The following is a 21,368-nucleotide window of genomic DNA, read 5'->3' as shown; positions in this document are numbered from 1 at the left end:
TTTTCAAATATATAATTAATTAATGTAGTTGTTTCTCGATTAGATTGTGTAAAGATTTTTTTACATCAATGTTTTGGATCAAACTCCATGACCCATCATCAGGATGATAAAGAGAGATCAAGGATATAAAAATTAAATATGTGATGGACTTGAAAAGTACTGAGAGGGGGGGTGAATCAGTAACACCAAATAAAACACTACTTCAAACACTAACCGGTAGATGAACTTAACCAAGCATTTAAAAATAATACATGCTATCCAAAATGATAAAACAACATGCACAAAAAGTAAAGCATCCACCATAACACAAGTGTTTTATATGTGGAAAACCCAAATAGGTAAAAACCATGATGAGATGGAACTCACAAGTTAACTATCTGCAGTAATAGATAACTGGCTGGTTAAGGCCTTACAAAGTTCTCTGCTAGGAGAGAATCTTGTTAGAGATCCCAAGCTTGATTAGAAGCTTTTACCCTGTTAAGAGTAACCTCGCAGGAGGATTTGAGAATCCAAACTAATGGATCACCTTCTTAGAGGATTTGTACAATGAAGCTTGCTGGAGCTTACCCAGTTAGGGGATTTGATTATGGTGTAATGATTAGAAAACAACAAGAATGATTGATCTGTTCTAAGTAGCACAATATTTGCTTGATCAGATCCATCTAAGAATATTCAACACTGCTCTTCATCTTAACACTTATCACTTTTCAACAAAAGCTTTCACTCTAGATGCTTATTAGTATTCACATGCCATCATTCTCTATCAATTTAAAATGATTCACTAAGATGTCTTTAAATAGACATTCAAATCTTATGTTGGCCTAAGGAAATCAAAACACAATTTTCTAGGTGCAGTGTATCTATACAAGTAGTCATAACTCATCACAAAAATGACCGTCAAGAAGTCGATGCTGGTAACTCATCACAAAATCAGATACCGGTTAGAACAGTCAATACCGGTTGGAACAAAACATGTGATCCGTTGTCCTGGAATCTTCCGCTTGATCTCCATCTTCATCTTTATCTTCATTTTGATGCTGACTTAGTGTAGTCACAGGTTATATCTTAAGCACATACTGGTTGACACAAAGTACCAGTTAGAGATAAGCCTTAAACATACCATTTAACAATGTAAACCAATTGAAGTTACACTGGTAGTCAATGTAATCATATGTGTGTTTGAGAGTGTTTCATCAATGACAACAAGTGATGAATATATTACAATCATCATCAAGCCAACAATATATAGACCCAAAATCGACCTAAATAGGAGAGAGGAGGAAAGAGAAGAGGAGAGAGGTTGCATGAAAACCAAAGAAGCAAGATGAGAAATAGGACCAAGTCAAAGGAATCCCCAAGAAGCAACACAAGAGCAACCAAAATGATAAAAGAGAGATAATAAAAAATAGAACAAAAAAACACAAGATAAAAAAGAAAAACATAAGAGAAAATAATAAATAATAAGAAAATAACTTCCTTGTAATAAAAGAGGTCAAGAAATAAAGAAATAAAGAAAATGAAGTAAAACCAAAATAACAAAAATAAAACTTGAAAAAACATAAAAATAATAAAAAATGAAACAAAGAAAGAAAGATCGAACTAGTAAAAAATAGAAAGAAAACAAATTAAAAAAGGCGCAAAACCTAAGACAACATAATAAAAAAGAAAAGAAAAAAAGAGGAAAGATCCAACCTAAAAAAATGGAAAGCCAAAGAATATAAAAAGAAAAAAAACCTAAATAAAAATAAATGTGCGTGCACTTGCACACACACAAATACATATACATATACACATACACACACATACACATCCACATATACATACATACATACATACTGATACATGTATGTATGTATGTATGCATATGTATATGTACATGTATATGCATATGTATATGTGTTTATGGTGAAAGTGGATAAGCAACAATATTGAAAGGCTAAATGAATTCAACCACAAAACCCTAGCCTACCAATCAACAAAGATCCACCATAACATATGAAGATTACCTAAGACAATGCAAATTAAATTAAATCACAAAGATTATACCATCACATGTCTACTAGGGTCTAGATCTCCATTCTTCCTATCTCCATTGATCTTGCTTGATATATTTGCTCTCAGATTTTATGTGTGCACAAGAGCTCAACAAAGAAAGGAAATATGGTTGCAAGTAGGCTTGATCGCAAATGAAAGTTCAAATGCTAGAAGGCTTCCAAGATCAATTAGCTGATAAGTTGAATAGGAGATTGATAATGAAGGAAACATCTCCTTATATAGAAGACACTATAAAAAATGGAAGGATAAGATTAAGAGGTGTAAAAGATAAATGGTCGGCTAGGATCAGAGGGTAGGTAGAGAAAATAAGAAAATAATGAGAGGGTAGGTAGTGTAGGAATTAAGAGATGAATGACATGTGTCATGGGTAGAAAAGGCTAATGAATTAATTAAATAAATAAAAATTCATTTAACTAATAGAAGAAGTGGGATCAATTAAATAAATAAGATATTTATTTAATTTAAGAAAATGATAATTGAAATAAATAAATGTATTTATTTAAATGAGAAATAAGGCTAGAAGAGGATAAATGAATGAATTAAAATAAATAAATATTTATTTAATTAATAGAATAATTAGGCTTAAAATAATTAAATAAATAAAAATATTTATTTAATTAGATAGGACAATTTTAAGTGTCTACATTTTGCCCGTCTTTGAGACAGTGTTGCTTGTCGCATTGTTTCAAAGAAGATAAGATGAACTGATACAAAGTTGCCCCAAGATGGGAATGATATGCCCCCTCGAGAGATTGGATGAAAATGTCTGGAAATATCGTAGACAATCTCTCGATAAGAAAGAAAGGCTAGAATGGACTGACCGGATAGGATAGAGTGATAGAGTCACGGGATAAAGAAGACTGACTCAGGAGAATAGGGAAAGGGTTGTGTATAAGATAGACTACGAGGGAAAAAATCCTCATTTTCATCCACACATCCAAGAGATCAGAGTGTAGAGAGAGCAGTGAGTAGTGAGAAGTCAGCAGCGATGGCATTGGTTCGTAGATTCGATTACGTTCACCGATTTCAAAGCCCAGTAGATGCAGGAGAGCCGGTGAGTACCACAAAACCTCCTTATACTTTGTTGCATTAATTTTTGTCATAAATGCATGCTAGGTAATGTAATAAATGTGTTTTAGGTATGTCAAGCGGGGGTGGGGGGGAACATTAAGGCGCATCTACGTTGGTGCCTAGCGCGTCTGGGTAAGCAAGACCTGTCTATGAATTCAATAGCGTCTCTATTCATGGTGAGCATGTTTGTGTCTTGCAGGTGTGTTTATGCAAGACATGCACGTTTGTGAAGTATGCAAGCGCGTTTATGTCATGAATGCACGTTTATGACTTCAAGGCCAAATCGACAGTTATGTGATGAACATACGTTGTCTATTGGATAAGCTGCTGAGAGGATACACTCAAGCAGGTCCTCTAGGGAAGACTAGGATAGCAGATAGGGCGAGGATTGACAATTCAGTGATAGAACATATGTTCCCAATTAGGAAACTACTCAAGAGAATACACTCAAGCAGAGGCCCTAGGATAGGATAGATCGAGGCAATTTGTGATGAACAAGGAGTACCAAGATTAAAAAAACCAGTATTGTGTGATGAACAGGGAGTACTAAAAAGAGCAACACTTTCTGATGAACAGGGAATGCCACTAGAATTAAAAAGTGGTACTTTATGATAAACAGAGAGTACTAAAAATGAGCAGCACTTTGTGATGAATATGGAGTACCACTAGGATTGACACAGTTGATTTGCTTGACTATAGGAGGACCTATCGATGCTGGAGTCAAGGGAGAGATTCCCTTCGACTCAGAATTTATGAGCAGAGCTGACACTCGAGGATAGAGTAGAAGTTCAGGCTATGGGCTTGCGATATATTTTGTATGTGCCTGAGTTTCAAGCGAACATGGGATTGCTGACTGCATTAGCTGAGAGATGGAACTTAGAGACTTGCATAGTTCATTTGTCGATGGGTGAGATGGCAGTCACCTTAGAGGATGTATATAGGATACTGCGGATACCAATCAGTGGGGAGTTAGTTCCTTACGATCAAGACAGAGACAGGGATGCACTGAGACGAGTGTTTTAGGATCCAGGACTGGAGATAAGGGCTAGACATGTAGCTTGGGATACTATGACAGTGACAAGATTGGCACTACCGACAGTGCTAGTAGGAGTGATCAGTGGGTTCCTCCATCCAGACAGAGTGACACGAGGGTTGGCTGTGGTTTGGGGGAGGAGGGAGGAGAGGAGGATGAGATACTATTCTTGAGAGAGATCTGTTAGGGACAGGCAGATGAGATCTAGGATCTGGAGAGGGAGATGGCTAGGCTTAGGAGACAGCTGAGGGACACTGCGTGGGAGAGGGATCAGGCTATTCAACGTTATACAGAGGCTAAGACAACACTAAGGGCAGGGAGGCAGGCAAAAAAGGACACAGGGATCGGACACGCCTATGTTCTACGGGCAGGGGAGGAGATAGCCTACTGGCGAGACCTATACTATGGAATGGTGCCACCAGATCAGTGGGCTAGGAGCTTCCGTAGACCATCGCGGACTGCGATGACAATAGGAGGGAGAGACAGGAGACAGGTGTCTAGCGGTGGGACTACGGGTCCACCACCACCAGATAGAGGGGATAGGAGAGATGGTCTTGGGGCAGGTCCTTCTAGGGCTCAGACTCTATCAAGGCCAGCTGGCTCTGAGGGAGGGAGTTCATCATAGCCTTGGAGGGCTCCCTATGTATCAGTTTTGTACCATTTTTTATGATGACACCTTCGGGTGATTGTAGCCATATGATTTTGACATCATTGTATCATGACACTTATGATTTTTGAGATATATATATATGAAATGATTCATCCTTGTGGAAGCTATATGCATGTGTACCTATGTGATGTTGCTTTTATGTGATGTATGTTTCTATGTGATGCTTATGATATGGATGCAAATATGTACATGATGAAATGCAATATTTTTGTTCTTTTATGTTTTATATGTTATGCATGATGCAAATGTGAATGTATGAAATACAGATGAATATGATATGCAAATAACTATTTACATGATGAAAATATAAAATGTGCTAACATGTGTTGTGTGCAGGATGTGATGTAATTGTGATATCTATATGTATGTATGTATGAAATGCTTAATATGTGGTAATGCAGGTGCAACTACATGAAATGAAAATGTTTTTGGTATGTCATTATACTTAGTCGTGTGATAGTAGGATACACGGAATCAAGAAGGACGATGGAAGTCAATCAAGAAAGGGGATGGAAGATAGAAGATATGAAAGTGAAAGAGCTTCTTGTGCATTATCATCATTGAGCTTTATTATGGAAAAATAGGTTATGACAATCGAGGCATATGTTTGACCCAGAAAGTCATTATACCCGTTTGCATGGAGATCAGATAGTTGCAAACAAAGAATGCCCCAGTTTACACTAGACTCATAGTGTCCTCATATCCTTGGACAAGTCATAGCATTACTAAGAGACAATCCACAGACATCAAAAGAAAAATAGGTGATGATACCCCATCCTCACCTTTCTAGTCAAAGACATCCTATAGATAAAATCTCTAGTCGGAGACATCCTGGAAAAGCTTAAAGACATGTCACCAACAAGATAAAAATCAAAATAAAACCAAGACTCAACACCAACATCCACTGTAGTCCTCAATGTTAGTGTCTCTTGTCACTTGTATAAGTCTTATTTGATTGTGGTCACAATATTTACTTTCACAAAAGGATAGATAGCACTGAACCATAATGTTGTCTGAGTCTGTTAAAAGATTTGATTTGTTGAAGCCCATTGTTGCGGCTGTGTCTCATCTGAAACTAACTGAATCCCTGAAATTGATACTTTACTGTGGAGAAGACAAAACTTTATTGTGGATTGGCGATGCAAATTTTTCTTTATTGTGGATTGTGCACGGATAGACTGAAGAAAACTAGAAGAAAGTGTACTCCTAGAAACATGTGATGCTCTCAGTTCCAAACCCATTACTAGACTTAGGATTTGCCTTAGCCACAGATAGGACCTGATTTATTATGGATGGAAAGGGTTGAAAAGGAAGGATTATTATGAATGGCTAACCAATCTTAGGTAGATCAATAACAAGCCATGATGGAAATGGGTAAGGTTATAATGGATGGGTAGGTTGTGAGTGTGTGCAAAGTGAAAGGATGAAAGTGAATCCCGAAGGAGGGAGGAGCAATGTCTCTACGCATGGTGCTGGTGACCTAGTTTTCACCATGGTACTTGCCCAGGGTGTCACCAAAGTGGTTTTTTCCATTGGACAAAATGATTTTCTTGACTTTTTTTTTTGTGTCACAAGGCGCCTATTTGCACCAAGTAATGATTTTTTATGTTTATGATTTTTTTGTATTTTGAATTTTTTTTATTTTTCAATTATATTTTTTGTCTTTTGAATTGAGGATACTCTAAAGAGCTATTTGTAAAACCTGCGAAGGTGCATGTTGTTGATAGGATCCTCCAAAGGTTCACCATCTGGAGTTGAAAGCTAATATGCACTAGATCCATAGGCTGTTGTAATAATGTAAGGACCAAGACAATTTGGTTTGAATTTTTTCTCTCTATCTTGCTGTTTTTAAGGATTTTCCTTGAGAACTAAGTCACCCACCTCAAATGTGTGAGGCTTTACCTTGTGATTGTAACTGTGACGTTCCTTGACTGAATGATACGTATCTCAAGTGACTGTCTTCCTTGATAAAGGAACAGAGATAGAATTACTAATGTGTGGACTACTACTCCCGTATGCATGTCACCTAAAGAAGTTTGGGCATCCCTAATAACAAAGTCACTTGAGGAAGCTCCATTAAAGGTCCATGATGTATCGCCAGAAGGGAAAGGATGTGCATAACAAGTGGATGAGTGATGAAGGCTTATGATTGTAAAAAGAAGTGAAAGTATCATGATATGATGGAGACTTAGGATCAACAAGTATTCTTTTTGACTTGAAATTGTAGAAATTTTGCCCCCAGTTATTTTGATATTAGGGGAGATCATCTTTTGCTCTTGTTTCTTCATAGGAGTTTTATCATTGACCTTGATTTTTGCAAAGTCCAATAGCTTTTGATTTTGATTTGGACTGAAAGACTTTTCTTTATTTTTGACTTTTAGATTTTTCTTTTGAAAGCTTGATTTTTGATCCCCAATGAGTAAGGGCTTTTGTAATTCTTGTTGATCCAAGTCTGGGAGAGGAGTGGAAATGGAATGAATGGATGAAATGGTAAGGCTATGTGAGTTCTCAAGAGGGTTGGCAATACGCTCAATAGATTCTTCGCTGGAACCACTCTTAGGACTATTGATATCAAGAGATGCTTGCACCACTAGAGGAGATTTGCATTCAGACTTAGTAGCCACAACACTAGGTGCTTCGTACCCAATTCCTTGGCAATGCAAATTGATTGTAGGTTGTTCATGTTAACTGAATATCTTAGGAGATAGTGGGAGTTGATCAACATGAAAGATATACTCACCACATCCCATGTCTTTAATCTTGAACTTTTCTTTTAGTTCTATTGGTTTGGATGTAGAAGCTTTCAAGGATTCTAGATCAACATATGTTGATGAAGGAACAACCTCTCGATTGACTAGTATTGTTATTTCTGATCTAGATCGCATATTAGTGCAATATATGAATGGATTTGGATAATCTTTGATGGTCACTTCAACTCCATTGTGTGGGAACTTGATACATCGATGACATGTTGAGGGAACAACTCTCATTTCATGAATCCATGGACATCCTAGCAATATGTTATATGTGAGCTCTAGATCAAGGACTTGACAAACCACATCCTTTGTAACTGGCCCTACTCTGAGAGGTAAGGTGATTGTTCCCTTGGATGAGTGCTCTTCATCAACATATGCTTTAATGGTGATTGCATGTGTAGAATTCACAACCCTTTCAGAATATCCCAATTGTTTAATAGTGCTCAATGTACAAATGTTTAGACCTGATCCTCCATCTATCAAGACTCATTTTATTTGATGCTTGTGTAGGAAGGCTTCAATTTGTAAAGGTGCATTATTTGGTTGGCTTATAGAGGCATCATTAGCTTTAGTGAATATAAGAGAATGTGGAATGGAAAGGTATCCCACCATGGTTCAAAAGTGGTCCAGGTTCAGATCAATGGGGATAGAAGTGTCTCTCAAAGTTTTGTCAAGAATGGCCTTATGTGCAGGGGATATGTGTAAGAGCTCAAGGATGGAGATAAGCGTGGGTGTCTTCCCTAACTATTCTACAAGATCATACTCAGGTTTGGTTGATGAGGAAGCAGTGTTTTTAGCTGGAGCACCTTGCAAAGTGAATTTACCTCGATGAGTTGTGACATTACATTCAGAGGTAGGTTTAGAAGAAGATCCAATGCCTTTTAGGACAACCTTGGGTCTTTGGGTATAATTTTCAGGCATTTTGTCCTTTATAATAATGGTAGAGACATAATTGTCCATCGAAATGTGATTAACAGTTGAATCATAGTTATAAGATGCTCTGGTATAGCTGGTCTCCTTATCTGTGGCTTTGGCTTTTCCCTTGTCATGTTTTGGGAATGGTTCTTTAAACATTTCATGTTCTTGATTGGATGAGTATCCCTCGATCTCAATGTCACCTCTATCAATAAGATATTGTATGATGTTCTTTAGGCGATGACAGTTTCCTATTTTATGTCCTTTGCTTTTGTGATATTCACATTTGTCATCGTCATTCCACCAATTTGGTTTGACCTTTGGCTCGTACGGAGGCAAATCTAGAATTGTTATTATTTTGTTTGCCACTAGCTTTTTGAAAGCTGAATCAAGTGGTTCTCCCAATGGGGTGTATTTCCTTCGTGATTTGGAAGTTGTTTGAGTATTCACTTGATTGTTTGTAGAGATTGATCCAGAAAAATGATTTTGGGTCGTACTGAATTGGCATCAACAACACCATCATTGACTGTGTTCTTATTTTTATTCCAAATGACTCCTTGTTCAATTAGGACCTTCCCTGTTGCCAAGCCTTTTTCAATGACGTCCTTGAAGGTGGACAAACAATCTTTTCTTAGGTCATAACCAATGTCTTTGTTAACATTTTGGGTGAACATTTCTACCATTTGTTTTTTTGGAATTTCACAAGAGCATCTGCTGACTAAATTCCTCCATCTTTGTAAAAATTATGAAAAAGATTCTCCATCCTTTTGCTTGGTGTTGCACAAAGTAGTGATAGATATATCTGTCTCTATGTTGTATGAGAAATGTTGGATAAATGCCTCTGCTAAGTCACCCCATGACTTAATTCTAGGTGGGAGTTGGGAGAACCATTCCATAACTTGATCACCTAAGCTTTGTGGGAATAATCTCATCAAATATGTCTCTTCTGCTGCTACCTCAATGCAAGTTGTGAAAAATTGTCTTATATGTGCCTTAGGATCCTCTTTTCCTCTATACTTATCAAACTTAGGTGTCACGAAATGTGTAGGAAAAGGAGGCATTGGAATGCTTTTGTCAAATGGAAAGGGACATATGTCTCTCATTGTGTAAGTTGGCTTCGGTGTATCTGTGTCCTCCATTTTCTTTTGTAAGTCCTTAATTTGCTACTCCAAATTGTTCCTAGGTGGAGACCGACTTCTTGGACCATACCCCATGCTTGAACCACCGAGTGGAGGAGCATGTTGCATATATGGATGGTATTGATCATACATATGTTCATAAGGAGGAGGTCTATAATGATGCTCCATATAAGGACCACTTGGTATAGAGTCATGACAAGGAATGGAATGTCTATTTTGTCCATGTATACCATACTCTAGAGGCGTGTCATGAGTTTGTTCTAGTGTGTTTCCCCCAAATTTGATGTGGGGTTTCCTTGTGTTCAAATTTTGAACATGCCTTTGGATATCCCATTGCTTTGGTGGTTGGTCCTTAGCATTGGCATGTGATTGAGTATATTTCTCTACATAAGACTTCCATAATGGTCTGTGAAGGTGAGTATCATATGCTTGACCATGTGTATGTGGGACCTCGGGTTTTTGAAACAAAGATGATGGTGATTCAGGAACAATATGTGGTCATGTATTTCCTCCACTATTAGGCCTCCTTTGATCCATGTTGAGGCGAGGTTTTTGCAAAGGTCAATGCTCCATTATTTGAGACATATCAAAATCATGAGGTATCTTGGCTCCACTTTGTGCCATCACTTGTAAGAAATATTGTCTATCTCTCCTCATTATTTCCTCAACCAATCGATTGAAACAGATATCCATAATAGAGTCTTCCACTTCTGCTGAGGGTGAACTCACAAAGCTGGTTCCCACTTTTTGGTACGTCCTGATTTTTGCTGAAATCATACATTTTTTAGAAAATATAATGATTTAAGCTTTAAGAGGTCCCATTTTAAGTAATTAATTGAAGATAGTTAAATCAAAGGTTCTTAGATCAAAATTTCTTGCATATAACCTCTCTACTTCTAAATCATACTTGCAATGGAGTCTCCTTTGCATCTATCAAGTGCTGATAAAACACCAATTTTAAATTAGCTTTTGGGGGATCAAATTAATTCATTTAAAAGTTGTTTTTTTTAAAGTATTTAGTCCTTATTATAAGATTTCCAAATAGTACAACTTTTAGTATATTTAATTTCATTAATATATTTTTATTTTATTTCTTATGAATGTAGGTTTTTCACCGAACATGAACTTTTTTGTTCAATGCATTGGGAAAAATAGTAAACTAATTCAAAAAAATTCTGAAAAATATCTATGCACTAGGTATTGATGTTTTCTTTCTAACAAAAAAAAGAAAATTGAATTTTGATATATATAGAACAAGTTATGTGTTCAAACTTACACCTATATCTAAATTATAATTAGTCAAACTTCAAAACTTAATAAAATGAAAAATATTCAACATATCACTATCAAACCAACTGCATGCCCTGGGTATTGATGTTACAAACAAAAATTCAAAAGAATTAAGTTCTTATCATTTATAGAAAAAAAATTATGCATTTCGGGATACACGTCACTCTTAAAAAATGTTGTTTGCTGTAAAAAATTACTTTTTGTGGGAGATGGAAAAATCAATAAAATTTTATTCAAACAAATTTGAAAAAAATATATTTAGAACCTACAAACAAGATGTTAAAAATCACTAGTTTATATCATCTTCAAATTCTTAACGGTTTAAAAGTTATAGGTGTCGAAAAGTGAAGGTTTTTTTAAAAATATTCATATAAGTGTCAAAGTTGGTCAAAAAGTGGGAACCAGTATTGTGAGTTCACCCCTGAATGTATGGAAAAGTTGTCCATATTGTCATTATGTGTGTCATTGTTGTTTGTGTTATCCATGTTCTCAACAATTGGAATGTTTCTATAGGCATCCATGTCAGGTAATGTGGTATGATTAGAATTGAAAAAGACATCATTGTCATACTCATAGGCACTCATGTTTGTGGACTCTTGAGCCTCTTTAGTTTTTCTCCTAGATTTTTGGGAACAGGTTTAAACCATGAACTAGGTATTGATCAAGATGTGTGAGACTAGATGAAAATGGAAAGAGTATGGAAGACCAAGAGTTGGATGGAATGTAAATGAATTTGAAGTGTACTTGCAATGTCCAAAGTGTAAGACCAAGTATGCATGTAGTAGAGTAGGTGTGGCTTACAAAGAGATGATAGTTTCTCTTGATGAGGTAAGTTGACCTTGACTCTAAGTAAGACCAAATGAGACCCAAAGGTGATAGACCTTGATGAGGGACCACTTAGCAAAATGTTGTTATATGTAGTGTGTTGACAAAGTAAGATGAGGACAAGCAAGTGACCTTTTGACTCAAGTTTAGACAAATGTGAATGTAATGCAAGGTGTAAAGCAATAATGAACTTTGTGAGACCTAAATATAGGTTGAATGCTAGATAAAAACCTAGAGAAATAATGTAGGAAGTTCAAGAATTCTGAAACTGATTGCTCTTCTTTGTTGGACTATAAATTTTTCCAATTTGTGAAGTTGTTTGTTGTGACCAAATCTGAATTTTTGACTATTTTTTGTGACAAGAGGACACAATGTTGATGAGGACTCTATGTTTGCAAGTGTTTAGACTCAAAATGACTCAAATAAAAGTGTGTTGTTTGATGTAAAAATGTTTTGCATACACTTGAAGACACAAAAGACACAATGTTTTGATGTTTGATCTTGAATATTTGAATGTTTAAAATAAGACAAGAACAATTCTTATGGTTGGCTTGGATGATAGTTGTTGATCCCACATGGGGTTTCCCCCGAGGCTACGCTATTCAGAGCGGATACTTAGATGCTTGACCCCACTGGCTCCACCCTCGACACTCACTTCTCTAGGGCAGCCAAGCATCAGTCCCCACGAAAACTCCCCATGGCAAACTTTGTATCTCTACTAAGAACTATATGTGTGTGGGTCGATCTAGAGGTCCGACCTCCTACCCCAACAACTAGAAGGATTTTGGCTTTCTAAAAAAAAAATGTGCTAGTAAGGGCATCAGCTCATGTGGCCATAGATGTAGCACTTTCATCTCTGTAAATATAGAAGGCTCCCAGCCGGTAGGGGTTACGCCATACAATTGATCAAATAAATTTGATCAAACGGGTTTATGAGGAGACATAGTGTCAGTATGAATTAATCAACACACGTTACCCATAGATTTCACCATGGATATAGTTATTTATAGTGGTTCGGAAGAGGTGGGTTTTCCTCGCTACCACTTGGGTCGTTCTCTCCTCACTATTTGTCCTAATGACCACACGGAGAGACATGCCCTCTAGAGATTAAACAAAAAGAGCTTATTGATCAAGACACAAAAGACACTGGTTCAATTTTAGTGCACCAATTGAAGTATTTGACAATCTATGAAAATAAGGCACACAATAAAGATCAAAAGAAAACCCTTGTTAAGGTCCTACCACAAAGATTTGTTAGTAGTTTTGCAATAATACCCCTCCTGCAAGCACACAAGTTAGGTAAATTTTAGATCCAAAAGACTTTATGAAATAGGGGCCTTCAACAATGCATTTTTTTGACCAATTCAAAGATCTGATTCATCCTAAAAAAGGACCTCCTGTAAAATTTCAAGAAATTTTGAGAAATGTAAGAAAATCCAAAAAAATTGCTAATGACCCAAAAAAATCATATAAAATGCAAAATTGATCAAAAAAATATGAAATTTTTACTGGACACTCCTGATGGTCTTCCAAACCTGCATAAAAGAAGTTCCTTTAAAAATTACAAGTAGTTTGTGAGATATGAGCAAAATAATGCAAAACCCTAATTGTTAAAGATCCAATTTTTTAGGAATGATTTTGCATCAAAATTAAAATCACAAAGAATAGATCTTGTGTATAAATTAGAGAGATTTCCAAAAATATAAGAAAATCCGAAAAATTCGCTAATTTGCTCTCAAAACTAATTTTGTATGAAAAATCATAAAAACTTCATGGAAAATGCAAATGTGCTCCAAAAATTCTAAATTTTAGATTGAGAGCTCTTGATACTGTCTTCAACCTGCCAAAAAAATTTGGTGCAATTGTAGCCCTTTGTGAGATCAGATCAAATCTCTCCAAGATCTTGATTTTATATCCAAAACCCTAGTTGCACAAGGTTATTCTCCAAATTGTTTTACAAAAATGCAATATAGGGTTAGAAACACCTGCAAAAAATAGAGATCTAGCAAAAATCCATGTCCCACCAGGCATGCCAAATTGTTTATGGTGAAAATGGATAGTAACAATATTGAAAGACTAAATGGATTCAACCACAAAACCCTAGCCTAACAACAACAAAGATCCACCATAACATATGAAGATTACCTAAGACAATGCAAATAAAATGAAATCACAAAGATTATACCATCACAAGTCCAATAGGATTTGAGTCTCCATTCTTCCTATCTCCATTGATATTGCTTGATATATTTGCTCTCAGATTTTATGTGTGCACAAGAGCTCAACAAAGAATGGAAATATGGTTGCAAGTAGGCTTGATCACATATGAAAGTTAGAATGCTAGAAGGCTTCCAAGATGGATTAGCTGATTAATTGAATAGACGATTGATAATGAAGGAAGCATCTCCTTATATAGAAGACACTATAAGAAATGGAAGGATAAGATTAAGAGGTGTAAAAGATAAATGGTCGGCTAGGATTAGAGGGTAGGTAGAGAAAATAAGAAAATAATGAGAGGGTAGGTAGTGTAGGAATTAAGAGATGAATGACATGTGTCATGGGTAGAAAAAGCTAATGAATTAATTAAATAAATAAAGATTCACTTAATTAATAGAAGAAGTGGGATCAATTAAATAAATAAGATATTTATTTAATTTAAGAAAATGATAATTTAAATAAATAAATGTATTTATTTAAATGAGAAATAAGGCTAGAAGAGGATAAATGAATTAATTAAAATAAATAAATATTTATTTAATTAATAGAAGAATTAGGCTTAAAATAATTAAATAAATAAAAATATTTATTTAATTAGACAGAACAATTTTAGGTGTCTACAATATGTATATGTATATGTATATGTATATGTATATGTATATGTATATGTATATGTATATGTATATTTATATGTATATGTATATGTATATGTATATGTATATTTATATGTATATGTATGTATATGTATAACCCCAAGAATAAATAAATAAATGAAAGAAGAAAACAAGCTAAGAACCAAATACGATAAGACCTAGAGCGAAAAACAAAGGGAGAACAAAGAGGAGAAATTGGTGAGGCCACAAGAAAGGACAACCCAACCACGAATAGGAAGGAAAAAGGCAAAAAACAAGGAAAACCAAGAGGTACAAACATGTACCAAGGGACCACACCTAGGGAAATCTACGAAGGCAATCCCAACCAGTGAAACATAAAGGGCTGAGAGGAAGAATGGGGTAGGAGAACCTCCAGAGAGAAAAAAAGGGAGACATTGTCCCAAACCAAGGAGCTAGACCTAAGGAAAGAGCAAAGGCCATGATGACAAGAAATGAACAAAATGGTAGGAGCTAAGAAGGGTGATGGGGATTCTTAAGGATGAATAAAAAGGGTACCACGAACTACTCAAACTCCACCCATCGTCACAATTAAGGTTCAAGGGGTGATTATTGATTTCAATGGCTTCTTTAAGTTTTTTGTTAAAGAAGTTGTCTTCCTTGAATAGTATTTGGGTATTTTTTTTTAAAATATGGTGCTTGGTGGAAGAGAACTGTTTGGCCAGGGCTGAATTAAGTAGCTGCTCATGTTTGATGTTGGCATAGTGATCTTTGATTCTAGTCCTAAAAGAGCATTTTGTTTCACCAATATAAAACATATCGCAAGAACAAACAACTTTATAGACTCCAGGTTCTTGGAGAATGTCCTTGGCATCTTTGAGTGAAGGTAAACACTTATTTAACATGGAGAGGGGCTTGAAAGCACTACATAGGCCTTTTTTATGAATGATTTTGGAGATACTCTTTGAAATACCTTCAATGTGGGGAAGGGAAGCATTAGTGGGGTCAAAGGGAATGGAAACCCTAGTGCTAAAACCAAACCAAGCCTTCGCTTGGTTGAAATCCCTAGAGATTTTCTTGATCGAGTACCCATTCAATTTGAAGACAAGGTGGAGATGGTAATACTCTTGCTTTATGTGATCCTCATCAAAAATTCAGAGGGCTCTCAAGGTTAAGGTTTTAAGGATCCCCAATTTTTGGCAAGGGTAATGATGGAATGAAGAGTGGAGCTAGAGATTAGTGTGGTTAGTCTTACGAAACACCCACCAACCTAGGGAACCATAAGATTTTTTAATGAGAAAAATGTCAAGAAAAGGGAGTTGGTTGTCATACTCGGTATCCTTGGTGAAAGAGATGCAAGAGGCTAAGTTATTGAGATGAGCATGGAACTCTTCTAACTTCTCATGGTCATGAGGCCAACAAATGTTAGTTTCATCAACCTATTATTTCCACCACTTTGGCTTAAGAGGAAAGGAGCACAATGCCAATTCCTCAAACTGATCCATGTAGAGGTTAACAATGACTGGCGATAGGGGTGAGACCATGGCCACACTATTGACTTGCTCATAAACATCCCATTGGAAAGAGAAAAAAGTGGATATTAATCATAACTCAACCAAGTTGGCTAACTCCTCACTAGATTTGTGCCTGACTATCTCAATAAAGTCAAGAATAGGGACCTTGGTTAAAAGAGAGACAACATTAAAACTCACCAAAAGGTCATTTCTATCTAACCTTTGGTGCTTGACAAAATCGACAAAATGGTAAGAATTCTTGATAAAAGTGTTTGACTTACCTACTAGAGGGGCCAATCTATTGGCCAAGAAGGAATCTAGAGGATAAGTTGGCGAACCTATAGTGTGAACAATGAGATGCAAAGGAACACCAACTTTGTGAATTTTTGGCACACCATAAATGCAAGGTGTGACTTCTCTATTAGGAAGATGCAAAAATTAGTTATCATTACATGTTACTTAAGTGGTTCTTTGATGTGGTTAAAATGTAAATTGTATAAGAAAATTATTTTTTCTAATGGGAAATATTTATTAAAAAAGTACAAAATGAAAAACAATATTAAGGTATGAAAATAATATTTTGAAAAGGATATTTTGACGAAAAAGGTAAAATTTAAAAATAAAAATAAAGAATTGGAAGAAAAGTTGAAATCTTTTGATAAATAAAGAAAAATAGTTCTAAAAATGATGAAATATCTATATTGAAAGAATGAAATAATTATTTAGATTAATTTCTAGTATCATACCCAAAGAAAAATATCTATAAGTTCTAAGCCTACATTGTATTTTGTCATGTGATACAATTGATCTGTATTATTCATTTGATGAATCATTTCATAAAGTGACATAGTTAAACTTGTTTAGATAAAGAGTGTAAGGTTAGAAATAACATGGTTTTTGTATCTATAGTTCTTGCTAGTTTTTAATCAAAGTAAGTGGGGAAGGGCTCCAACCCATTATAGATCTAGCACCAACCATCCAAACCAAAATTGAAACAACTACATGCACAAAGAAAGCAAAATAGGGAAACCAAACAAATAGAAAAGTTGGAGCCAAACATGACACAACTTATTTTAAATCTAAACTTTGAGACTACTTATCATCCATCCTAACCTTCAACAACTTCTTTCATTAGACAACAATCTAGCTAGATCCATTTAAACAATCAGAATGATGCTAACCCAAAGACAAAGGTGGATCAACAACATCATAGAAAATGATAGTGTTACCAATAGAAACATCAATACTAGTAGAAAAATGAGTATTACCAGTAGAAGCAGGAGTACCAGTAGTAGTAGGAACACCAATAGAAGTAGCAATAGAAACATTACTAGTAGAAGTAGCAATAGAGACATCAACATTTGGAGCAACAATAGAGGCAGCGTGTCCAAGACCACAAAATTTATCCCCAGAAATAACTCCTATTAGTAAGACAACATAACTACGAGGAGGAAATGGAGTAGGTGCATCAAAATCCTTTGAAACAACATCACCGTTAGAAGTAGCATTAAGAAAAATAGTGATATGGTCATGAACAACATTCTTCCACCAAGTTGACGAAGTCTTCTTGCGAGAATTTTAGTAACCCTCAGAAGTGAAATGTCCAGTTGAACAACAATGCCTACAACGAAAGGTAATCCCCTCATAGTCTACCAAATGACACCAAGATCTATCATTAAATTGTATAATGACTTCTCTAGGAAAAGGTTATGAAATGTCCACTCCAACAAGAATGTGAGCAAATGAAGTGTGACCAAAGGCTTTAGTCATAGGGTCTATCTCCAAAAGTCTTCCCAAAGAGTTATTAATAGCCTCATAGGCTTCATCAGACAAAAAATAAAAAAGAAGATAAGACAACCTTACCCGCACTACCCTAATATTAGTAGAATCATTCAAAGGGTTGAAAGAAGGAACCCATGGACGCATGAAGAGGGAATGAGAATCCCTTTTATGAATCCCTTCATTAAGTATAACTTGTCCATCATCCTTTGAACCAAAGAAAACCACAAAAAAACCTCTAGTAGAAGGGTATATCTCTATTTTACCCTCAACTGAAGGAGACCAAACCTCTTGAACCCAAAAATACAAATCTAGAAGAGAGCGCCATAAATAAAAAACCTACAGATTAGGCCATGCTTAGAAAAATATTCCTCACAATCTAGCATGCTTTTACCTAGAAGAATCATGGGGGTAGCAGCAACACAAGGTACTGGAAAATAATAGCCCTTCTTGCTAGTTGTGTAATAATAAGAAATGACATTTTGAAAATATTATTGGTTTTAAGAATACTAAATAATTGTTTAAATGATATATTTTTTGGGGGAAAGTATGAAAAAGGAATTAGAGATACCATTGAACCAAGTGTGAGGCTAAAGAATGATGACTTTGGATATTTTAGAATTGGATATAATATAAATGATATTATAGATAATATCAATAGTTGTCAAACAAGTCAATTTACGAAATTTAGTGTTTCCACAAAAAAAAATGTTGGAACAAAGAGTAGAAAAAACAACTAATGAAAGATTGCATGCAAATGAATTTTTGATAGATTAGAGTATATAATTTACAAAAGGTGACAAATATGTTCAAAATAAGGTGTAAACTTATATATTTACACATAAAACAAAATAGCAATCAAGGAAGGTTTGAATATGTTTAGCTGGGTGACTAATGATTTTTTTATGACTGGAAGGAAGTGTTTATCTTGTTATATATGTTATAAACAAGGAAAGTATATGGATATGAAGTATTCTTCATCAAAGAACTAATTAAAAAATGGAGAATCTACTTGGATTTTTTTATATCAAATATCAATTGGTAGACATTCACAAAGATATTAGCAAAGAAGAAATTTGAACATCTAATCTAAAAGTTGGAATGCTAAAGCAACTAGTTGTTGAAATGAAGGGAGGATTGAAATAAATTATATTAATTTCTCCCACCACCGATAAAATGATTGCCATTATAGTTAAATAAAGAGGGTCATATTGAGTTATTTGGACACTTGAACTTACTAGAGAGGATTGCATTTGATATTTGATATTTCTATAAAGTTGCAAGAATTTCAAAATACTATCTAGATTTTTTTCTACGGGGGAGTTTGTAATATGAAGTATTCATGATTGGCTTTATCTTAACCCGAAGGAGCTATGAAGATTGGCAAAATTAGTTTTATATATATATAGACAACATTGATCACTAACAACAATCTAAAAAATTGCAGCACTAATCACAAAGATAATTGTTAAATCTATGAAGTTTTTGATTGTACAAATTATTGCAAATGGTAAAATATTAACTAAATGTACTGACAAATCCCAAGATATTTTTTCGTATAAAATATATTATCATGTCTAATATAAGAAACACACCTATCCACATATGTTTTCTATTTAAAAATATTTAGATCCATACATTTCACAATCAAAAAATCTATTCAGAATTCTCTAATTTCATCCACAACTACCAAACTCCTATCTACATTTAGATAGAATACAATTCAAATCCATCTTTCATGCTCTACCTTAAATGGAAAAGCTACTATCTATGTATCATTACATAGTAAACTTTACCATGGACTTTTCTTCTACTACTTAGATCGACATTGTAATCACAACTTGAAATGTCTATTACATTTCATCTCAGATATATATTTGTAGAGTCCTAAAATTGCGACACTTGCAATTTCGACTGCATTTGGGTCTTCACGATGGCGATGCAACACGGAACCTGAATGGAGACCCCGAAACTTGTTCATGACATCAAAAACTGCATTTCTCAGCACCCTGGCCTGATCCTCCTTGCACCCCGTTGTCCCTGGAGGTGGGACCATGGTGCCCAGCGCCCTGGTCCTTCAGGACTAGGGCGCCCAACGCCCTGGTCCCCCAGGACCATGGCGCCCAGCGCCCTGGTCCCTGGCCCTATTTTTGGGCCCGGTCTCTTTTGGGTCTCGGGTCTTTATGTTTGCAAATTGGAAAATAACATTTCCTAGTCGGCCTAAGGTCGGGAAAATCAGTCTTTTAACCCTAATTGGCAAGTATATAAACTACATTTCCTCTCTCAAAAAGAGAGGAGGACATATGTGAGCAAGGCGCGAAAGCAATATTCAAGCATTCAAACATTCAAGCATTCAAGTATTCCTTCAAGCAATTGAGCATTCTAATTCTCCATTCAAGGCTAAGTGTTGCATTCAAGACAAGGATTCAAACATTGAAGAGGAGATCACTTACAACACATTACATACAACAACATTTACACCTTCGCATGTAAGAATACAAACATTCTTACAACAAGGTATCAGTACTTGTTTACAATACAAACATTTACATTTACAACATTCTCATTTCTTGGTTAATTCCAAAACCGGGGTTTGACCTAAAGGCAAACCCCTCATCCCTAACCCCCCAATCATCCTCTCCTTTCTGTGTGTAGGTTGCAGGTACGCGGCTGTAATTGAAGATCTGGAATCCTTGTGCAAAGACGAACAGATCCCCCTTCGTTTCGCGGATTTTTCGGAGGACCGTGTGCACGTCGGGCGCCATCGGCCCGTCAACTTTCGCTCAAATTTTCAAAACAGCACCGTCTCGACATTTTACTGCTAATTCCAGGTCCTCAGCTTCATATCATATCCCTATCTCTGTTTATAAGCGAATATTTCCCACTTTACATGCATTCCTAGTTCAATCTTTCTATCTACATTTCTTTACAAAAGAGGGTATCCTTGATGTCTTAACCCTTGAAACTCATATAGAATCCAATCTTGCATTGCGTGGGATTGGATCTTGTGGGTTTCAACCCCTCTTTTGAATGTAAAGTCTCCCCTAAGTGAAAACCATCAACCCTAGTGACTCTCCCTTCTCTCTCCTCGGAGTTGGGGGAGGGGAGAACGACTAGGGTTCGATTTTTCCGCTTTACATTTTGGTGAACCCGACGTGAACATCCTCATTCTGATTATTCATGGTTAGATCTGAAAATTTTGCTTCCCTAATTACATTTCCATGTTTGATCTTTTGCAAATTTTAGAGGCTAATTGCACAAAAACCCTAAAATTTTCTTTTTAGTAATTAAACTTGTGAAATGTTTAATTGTTAATGCTTGTTTCAGATCTACCCTTCTATTGCAAATTGTCAATTCATATTTGTGCTTTAATTCTGAAAATTAAGTGGTTAAGTGTCAAAACCCTAATTTTTAGAACCCTCTTGATTCAACCTTTGACTGATAATTTCACTAATCAAAACACCTCCAAATCGGCTGTAACTTTGGATTCCGC

Source organism: Cryptomeria japonica, chromosome 6, assembly GCF_030272615.1.
Source record: "Cryptomeria japonica chromosome 6, Sugi_1.0, whole genome shotgun sequence".
NCBI lineage: Eukaryota > Viridiplantae > Streptophyta > Pinopsida > Cupressales > Cupressaceae > Cryptomeria > Cryptomeria japonica.
This window is presented reverse-complemented; position numbering follows the sequence as displayed.